Raw genomic sequence first — 8274 nt, 5'->3', positions numbered from 1 at the left:
TTTAAAGGCTTTTATTGAATTTGTCACAACACTGCTTCTGTTTTATGTTCTGGTTTTGTGGCCACCCGCAAGGCATGTGAGATCTTAGTTCCCCTACCATGGATCAAACCTGCACCCCTTGCCTTGAAAGGCAAAGTCTTAAGTCTAAACCACTGGACCTCCAGAGATCCAAGCTCCGAGGATCATTCAGGCATGAAGCCTGTGACACAGTGGGAAGAGCACCTCTGAAATGGTGATGAACTGCTCTGATTTTTTTAACCCTGTCTATGTCAGGCGTTATTAGCTGCTCGAGCCCCCATAACAAAATAGCACAGCCCGGGTTGCTTGAACAGCAGAGTTTTCTTCTCTCATATTTCTGGAATCTGGAAGTCCAAGATCAGTCTGTCTGTAGGGGTAGTTTTTCTGAAGCCCATCTCCCTTGTTAACAGAAAACACCTTCTCACTGAGTCCTCACACGGCCTTTCCTCTGTGTGCATGCTGGTCTCAGGTCTCTCCTTGTGCCCACATTTATTCACTTATAAGGACACGGGTCATGCTGGATTAGGGCCCACTTTAGTGACCTCACTGTAACATCATTACCTCTTTAAAGGCCCTGCCTCCATGTACAATCAGATGCTGAGTTGCTGCGGAGTAAGGGTTTCAACACAGAAATGCAGGGGCACACAATTCAGCCAATGAAGCCAGTATGTGCATGAACTAAGTCTATGCTAACCCAAGAAATTCTTGCTGAAAGATGGGCACCGGGCTCGGATTGCCTGAACCCTACATTGGAAGGCAAGTCTTAACGACAGGCCCTCCAGAGATTCAAACTCTGAGGGTCTGTGGGACATTCAAGCATGAAGCCTGTGACAAAGTAGGAAGGGCACCTCTGAAATGGTGATACACTTCTCTGATTTTTTAACCCTCTCTGTGTTGGCCTTAGGTGAGAGGCTAACCCTTAATGACAGCTGTCCTGTCCAGAACAGCTGCCCGTGGTCATGTGATTGCTCAGTGCTTGAAATAGGGCTAATGTCACTGAGGAACTGAATTCTTCATTTTATTTCATTTTAAATCATTTGTCTTCAAACTGAAGTGTAAAACATGTTTTCCTGTGAAATGCAATTTTATAGTTTTGATAGATATCCATTTTACTTTAACTATTTTGGGGGAACACAAGAAAATAGGACTTATTGGTGGTCGTGAGTAAGGAGGCTGGCGTCAAGGCTCTTGTGAGCAAAAGACCCGCCATCCGTCCGGGGGAACATGATTAGGGATGTATTTGGCCCCACAGCCATCCAGGGTAAGCTGCTTTTCTGCCACCATATCTTCATTTTTTTATTTTATTTTATTTTATTTTTAAGCTTTACATAATTGTATTAGTTTTGCCAAATGCCACCATATCTTCAAATTCATCTGCTTTAAACTTAGTAAATACCCACTCCTTGGAGATGTGGGTTTTCTGGAGGCCAGGCCCCCCTATTGAGGGCTTCAATCACATGCTCTTTGTTCTGCAGCTTGGACATTATGACTTGGCCAGTGTGGACCCTGGCCACTGTGCCCTGGGGCTTTCCAAAAGCACCACACATATCTGTCTGGAGCTAGACTGGGGGCAGCATGCCAGTCATGAATGTCCACTGGAAAGGGCTGTCTCCAAGGTCCCTTAGGGCAACCCATACAGGCAACAGGCTGAATACATTGTCAAGGAGGTTGCTTTCTGTAGCCATTGCACACCAGGCTCCCACGGGGAAGAGAGCACAGTCGGTTTAATTGCCTGCAAATTACTTAAACTATTAAAAATGGTGTGTCTCAATTATGATGCCCAATCAATAAGGAAAATACACTGACATTCAAAAGTTAGAATGAAAAACATGTACACTATCTCATTAATAATTTTTATGTTGATTATGTTTGAAATGAACATTTTCAATATGTTGGATTAAATGAAATACATGATTAAAATTAATTTACCTGTTTCAGAAACAAGTATAGATACAGAGAACAAACAGATCGTTGCCAGAGGGGAAAGGTTGGGAGAACAAAGAAATAGGTGAGAGAGATTAAGAGCTACAAACTTCCAGCTGCAAAATAAATGAATCATGGGGGTGACCTGTCCAGTGTGGGGAATACAGTCAATAAATAGGTAATGTCTTTACATTGACATATTGTAACTAGTTTTACCCTGGTGATCATTTTGAAATTTATCAGTTCAGTTCAGTTCAGTCGCTCAGTCGTGTCTGACTCTTTGTGACCCCATGAATCGCAGCACACCAGGCCTCCCTGTCCATCACCAACTCCCAGAGTTCACCCAGACTCACATCCATCGAGTCAGTGATGCCATCCAGCCATCTCATCCTCTGTCGTCCCCTTCTCCTCCTGCCCCCAATCCCTCCCAGCATCAGAGTCTTTTCCAATGAGTCAACTCTTCGCATGAGGTGGCCAAAGTACTGAAGTTTCAACTTTAGTATCATTCCTTCCAAAGAAATCCCAGGGCTGATCTTCAGAATGGACTGGTGGGATCTCCTTGCAGTCCAAGGGACTCTCAGGAGTCTTCTCCAACACCACAGTTCAAAAGCATCAATTCTTCGGCACTCAGCCTTCTTCACAGTCCAACTCTCACATCCATACATGACCACAGGAAAAATCACAGCCTTGACTAGACGAACCTTTGTTAGCAAAGTAATGTCTCTGCTTTTGAATATGCTATCTAGGTTAGTCATAACTTTCCTTCCAAGGAGTAAGCGTCTTTTAATTTCATGGCTGCAGTCACCATCTGCAGTGATTTTGGAGCCCAGAAAAAATAAAGTCTGACATTGTTTCCACTGTTTCCCCATCTATTTGCCATGAAGTGGTGGGACCGGATGCCATGATCTTCATTTTCTGAATGTTGAGCTTTAAGCCGACTTTTTCACTCTCCATTTTCACTTTCATCAAGAGGCTTTTTAGTTCCTCTTCACTTTCTGCCCTAAGGGTGGTGTCATCTGTATATCTGAGGTTATTGATATTTCTCCCGGCAATCTTGATTCCAGCTTGTGCTTCTTCCAGTTCAGCGTTTCTCATGATGTACTCTGCATATAAATTAAATAAGCATTTGAAATGTATAGAAATATCAAATCCCTGTCTTGTGTAATGGGAACTAACAGCGTTGAAGGTCAACTATACTTCAGAAACAAACAGAATAAGAGATCAGATTTGTGGTCAGTGAAGGTGGGTATAGGGTGGCGAATCAGAAGAAAGGGGTCAAAAGTTACAAATTTCCAGTTATAAGATAAATGAGTTCTAGGGATATAATGTACAATATGACACATATAATTAACACTGCTCTATGCCATATATGAAAGTCGTTAAGAGAATAAAACCTGAGAGTTCTCATCACAAGGAAAAGTATTTTTTTTCTATTTCCTTAATTTTCTATGCATGTGAGACAATGGATGTTTATTAAACTATTGCAATAATAATTTCATGATGTATGTAAGTCTAATCATTATGCTATACACCTTAAACTATTCAGATATATATATATATATATATGTATGTATTTACATATATGTCAGTTATACTTCAATAAAACTGGAAGAAAAAGTTTAAATTAAAACTTTAAAAATTAATTTTACCTGTTTCTTTTCTACTTTTTATAATGTGGGCACAAGAAAATCTTAAATTATGTGTCTGGTTTGCACTATATTTCTATCAGGCAGGTTAAAATTTTCATCCTCCAAAATCTCATTGCTCACCAAAGACAAGACACTGGGTAAACAAAAAGATTAATTCCTTCTTCCAAAATTATTAAAGTTCCAGGTCCCTTGTGTCTTCTTTTACTAAGATTAAGATAAGCAAAACCAATCATTTCTTCCTGTATAATATATTATTAAATCTCCCATTACTAGCCATATTTGTAAGTTCTTTCAATAGTATTTTCAACATTAAAATCCTATTAAATCGTACCTACATTTAGGAGTCAGGAATACTTTTCTTCATAATGAAAAGATGCTTCCTTGTGAGGTCGTCCTGCTCTCCTGGCGCCTCTGGCTTTTTCCCAGGACATCTTGACCTCATTTGTCCCCCGATTGCTCTCACTCTTTTTTTCTCTCCTCCTCCCTCAGTTACCTGGAAATTCTTGGATAAGACATCTGATATTCTTTCTTTATTTCTGCCTAACATGAGCTGAAAACTTAGTCTCATTTCTTCATCTGAAGTATGGGAGAGACACACTGCATCTCACAGCATTAAAAGTTAAAGAACTACAAGCTAAAAATTCAAACAAAATAAATGTTTGATAGGAGGTCAACATAACTGGGTTGGTTGTCTCGAACCCATTTTAAGCAACATAATTACCCAATGTCAAAAACAACTAACAAGTTCTAGGCAGAACTTCTGGACATCTGACTCCATGGTTCAATTTCTTCTTACTCCAATCACTGCATGCCTCACACCCAATAAAAACCGTCTAAAATTTGCTAAATGATCACAGAATCCATCCAATGTCACATCCTCATCCTGAAATACAGGACAAGGGGTAATAAAAGAGATGGGTTTTGCTTTATCTTTTTTTTCTTCTTGGCATCAATCTGCCTTTAGAAATAATGAAATCATTTGTTGGAAGGATGTCTACTTTGAAGATCACTTGCTACCTAACTGTCTTGGTCATTTACATAGATCTCAAAGAGGATTTAAAGAGTTTCCCATCCTTGTTACTCAGATAAAAGGAAGAAGCAGGTGCTGAATTTGGTTTTGTGTGTGTGTGTGGTTTAATATTTGATGAAGCTTCCATTTCATGGACACAAGGGTTGCCATGTGAGTTTTATTTTTTGTCTTTTAATTGAAGTGATGCAGATTGAATCAAAGATAAAAATACATTCAGATACAAAAGGGAGAAAATATTTACACCCAGAAAAGTAACATACAAGTGTCTGGCCTCATGTACCTCAAGAAACATTTTTTCACGTATGTAGGAAAAGCAATGCATAGCATAGTGGCTTAAATTAAAAAGCACAAGGGAAAGAAAAATTGGTAAAGACAATCAGCAGAAAAATACAAAAAATCAACCTACCAAAACTGAGGAGGGGAAAATAGGAAAGGATATACATGAATCAAATCCTCATATGACATAGAAGTTCAGTAGAAAATGTAGGAAGATTAAGAAATCAAGAACTCTGGGAGGCCAAGTTAATTAGTTATGAAGGCAATTACTCAGTTCAGTTCAGTTGCTCAGTCGTGTCCGACTCTTTGAGACCCCATGAATTGTAGCATACCAGGCCTCCCTTTCCATCACCAACTCCCAGAGTTCACTCAAACTCAGGTCCATCGAGTCGGTAATGCCATCCAGCCATCTCATCCTCTGTCGTCTCCTTGTCCTCCTGCCCCCAATCCCTCCCAGCATCAGAGTCTTTTCCAATGAGTCAACTCTTTGCATGAGGTGGCCAAAGTATTGGAGTTTCAGCTTTAGCATCAGTCCTTCCAAAGAACACCCAGGGCTGATCTCCTTCAGAATGGACTGGTTGGATCTCCTTGCAGTCTAAGGGACTCTCAAGAGTCTTCTCCAACACCACAGTTCAAAAGCAGAAGGCAATTACTAGAAGACAGAAAATTGTTTTAAAATCTTTGACCTATTGGTTATTCAAGAGTATGTTGTTTAGTATCCACATATTTGAGAATTTTACAGTTTTCCTCCTGTTCTTGATCTCTAATTTCATGCCATTGTGATCAGAAAAGATACTCGGTATCTTTTTAATCTTAAACTTGCTGAAACTTCTTTTGTAATCTAACATATAATCTATCCTAGAGAATGTCCCATGTGCACATAAAAAGAATATGGGCAAAACTAACAGTCCATGCTGTAGGATAGAAGTGTGTTACCTTTGGGAAGGTATTGATTGAAGGGAACAGCAAGAATACTCTATGAGTGACGTGTACGATATCATGGGCTTCCTAGGTGGCTCAGTGTAAAGAACTGCCTGCTAATGCAGGAGATGTAGGTTCAGTCCTTGGGTTGGGAAGATCCCCTGGAGAAGGGAATGGCAACCCACTCTAGTATTCTTGTCTGAAGAATTCCATGGACAGAGGAGCCTGTTGGGCTACAGTCCATGGGGTTGCAAAGAGTCCGACACAGCTGAGTGACTAAACCACCACCACCAGCACGTACATCATAGCCTATGTCTCATTCTTCAACTTGCTGTTTTCACTTAAGAAATGTTTGATACATCTCCCCTTCTTTCTTTTTAAAAAAATATGTATTTATTTGGCTGTGTCCCAGTCTTAGGTGGGGCACCCAGGATCTTCAGTCTCTGTTGAGGCACATGGGATCTTTTAGCTGTGGCATATGGGAACTAGTTCCCTGACCAAGGATCAATCCTGGGCCCTCTGCATTGGGATTGTAGGATCTCAGCTGCTGGACCACCAGGGAGGTCCCTCCCCTTCTTTCTTATCCGTGCAGACATATGAATCTTCTTCCTTATAATCTTCTGCATAGCCATCCATGGCACAGATGGTCTACAGTTCAGTTAGACATTCTTCTTTTGACTGTTCAGTTTCTGTTGTATTTTATGTTTGAAGTCTTTTGGTTTGGGGTTTTCTTGGTATTGTTGTTTGGCTATTACAAATAGTGCTTCAGTGACCATTTTCAGACAGATCTCATTACGCATGTGTGAGTGCTAAGTTACTTCAGCCATGTCCGACTCTTTGCGACCCTGTGGACTTTAGCCTGCCAGGCTCCTCTGCCTACAGGATTCTCCAGGCAAGAACACTGGAGGGGGTTGCTGTGCCCTCCTCCAGGGGACCTTCTTGCCCCAGGTATTGAACCCACATCTCTCATATCTCCTGCTTGGGCAGGCAGGGTCTTTACCACTTAGAGCCACCTGCGGAGCCCAGGTTTGGACAGCAAGGAGATCAAACCAGTCAGTCTTAAGGTCTCTTTATACATTTGTGCAAGTATTTCTCTAGCATGCATTCCAAGAAGAAGGATTCTTATTGCCAGATTGCCCTCCAGAAACATGGTCCCAGTTACCTGCTAGGTAGTTTCTGAAGGTGCCAACACCCTCCTGTTGTAGTATTCAGTTGTACTTCCCCAATCACTAGTAAGGTGAGCATGTTTTCACACCTCATTTCCTAGGTCATCATATCTCACATTTTTGTGCTGGGACAGCACCGTATGTGAACCATTTCATTTTAGTCTCACAACCCATTCATGGTGCGCTAATAAGAAAAGTTCACTATTTCTTCCCAAGTGACAAGATGAGGAAACTGAGACTTAAAGAAGTTCAGTAACTAGCTTGAATTCACATGGCTCCTAAGTGTTTGTGGCAGCAAAGTCTTCCTTCAGTCATTACATGATCTCTGTTCACTTCTTCCCAAGAAAGAGGACTCCAGCTATGGAGGGAGCAGTGAAATGTCAGCTTCAAAACTGCACCATCCAACCTTCTTTGTAGGTAGAAATAGCCTGGTGAAAGTTCTTACCAAAGAGCTACAAACGCAAGTCGGGGGTGGAACTGCCTCCGTAAAGCTCCTTGGAAGGACATACTGATCCGGCTCTTTGCCTGGCCCTCTTCCTTTCCTCCTCCTTCAGATGAGAGGGCTGCATCTGTGCAGTCATAATGTGAGCATGAGGCATCCTGGAGAAGGAAATGACATTCTAAAATAGGTGATGTAGGAAGACAAAATGAACCTGGGACATTGATAGCATCACTGAGCCCATTTTCTTCCACCCTAGACTACCCACTTCTGCAGTTCCCATTCCATGAGCAAAAGATGTCCCATTGCTTTTCTGCAGTTACTGAGACCTTGATGGAGCCAGGATTTGAACCAAAGCCAAACCTATGTTCTTGATCCTCGAACAATGTTGAATCACTCCTTATCCACTCGAAAGGGATGCTCTTGCTGTAGTAGCCACCACCAGTGACCAGAAAAGACTGAAAAAATCTTGCCCTTGTTCTTCTTCCTCGGAGCAATCAGAGTTGCCCATCCTGCTTCCAAGTCACAATTTCAGTCTCATAGCACCAACCGAAGATGTGGCGCTTGTGAGGATAGAAGCAGAAATAGCCTAACACTGCATCACCTTCTTTATTGAGAATACCTACACAGGGGAGCACAGATTTCTAGAAAAGAATGAAGCAAGTGTTTGAAATGGAAAGTTCCAATTCTGGCTTCACTAGTGGATTTGCTATGTGACCTTAGAAAAATCACATCATTTCTCTCTTCCCTTTTCTTACATGTTAATAAAATGGACTTTAGTGCCATAGGCTTGTGTTAAGAGTCCAGTGAAGAAGTACACATAAAAGCTTTTCAAAAAAATGCTTCTCTGGA

The 8274-nt window shown here is 41.3% G+C and overlaps 1 non-coding gene across 1 annotated transcript; it reads right to left on the bottom strand.

The window, feature by feature from the left end:
* Positions 1-1621: 1621 nt before the first annotated feature.
* Positions 1622-1756, bottom strand: LOC113903796. Its single transcript, XR_003514329.1, has one exon. It is a non-coding gene; the product is annotated as a small nucleolar RNA SNORA70 (small nucleolar RNA).
* Positions 1757-8274: the final 6518 nt, after the last annotated feature.

Source organism: Bos indicus x Bos taurus, chromosome 13 (assembly GCF_003369695.1).
Source record: "Bos indicus x Bos taurus breed Angus x Brahman F1 hybrid chromosome 13, Bos_hybrid_MaternalHap_v2.0, whole genome shotgun sequence".
Taxonomy (NCBI): Eukaryota; Metazoa; Chordata; class Mammalia; order Artiodactyla; family Bovidae; genus Bos; species Bos indicus x Bos taurus.
The sequence above is the reverse complement of the archived record's forward strand: the minus strand, read 5'-3'. Positions and strand labels throughout refer to the sequence as shown.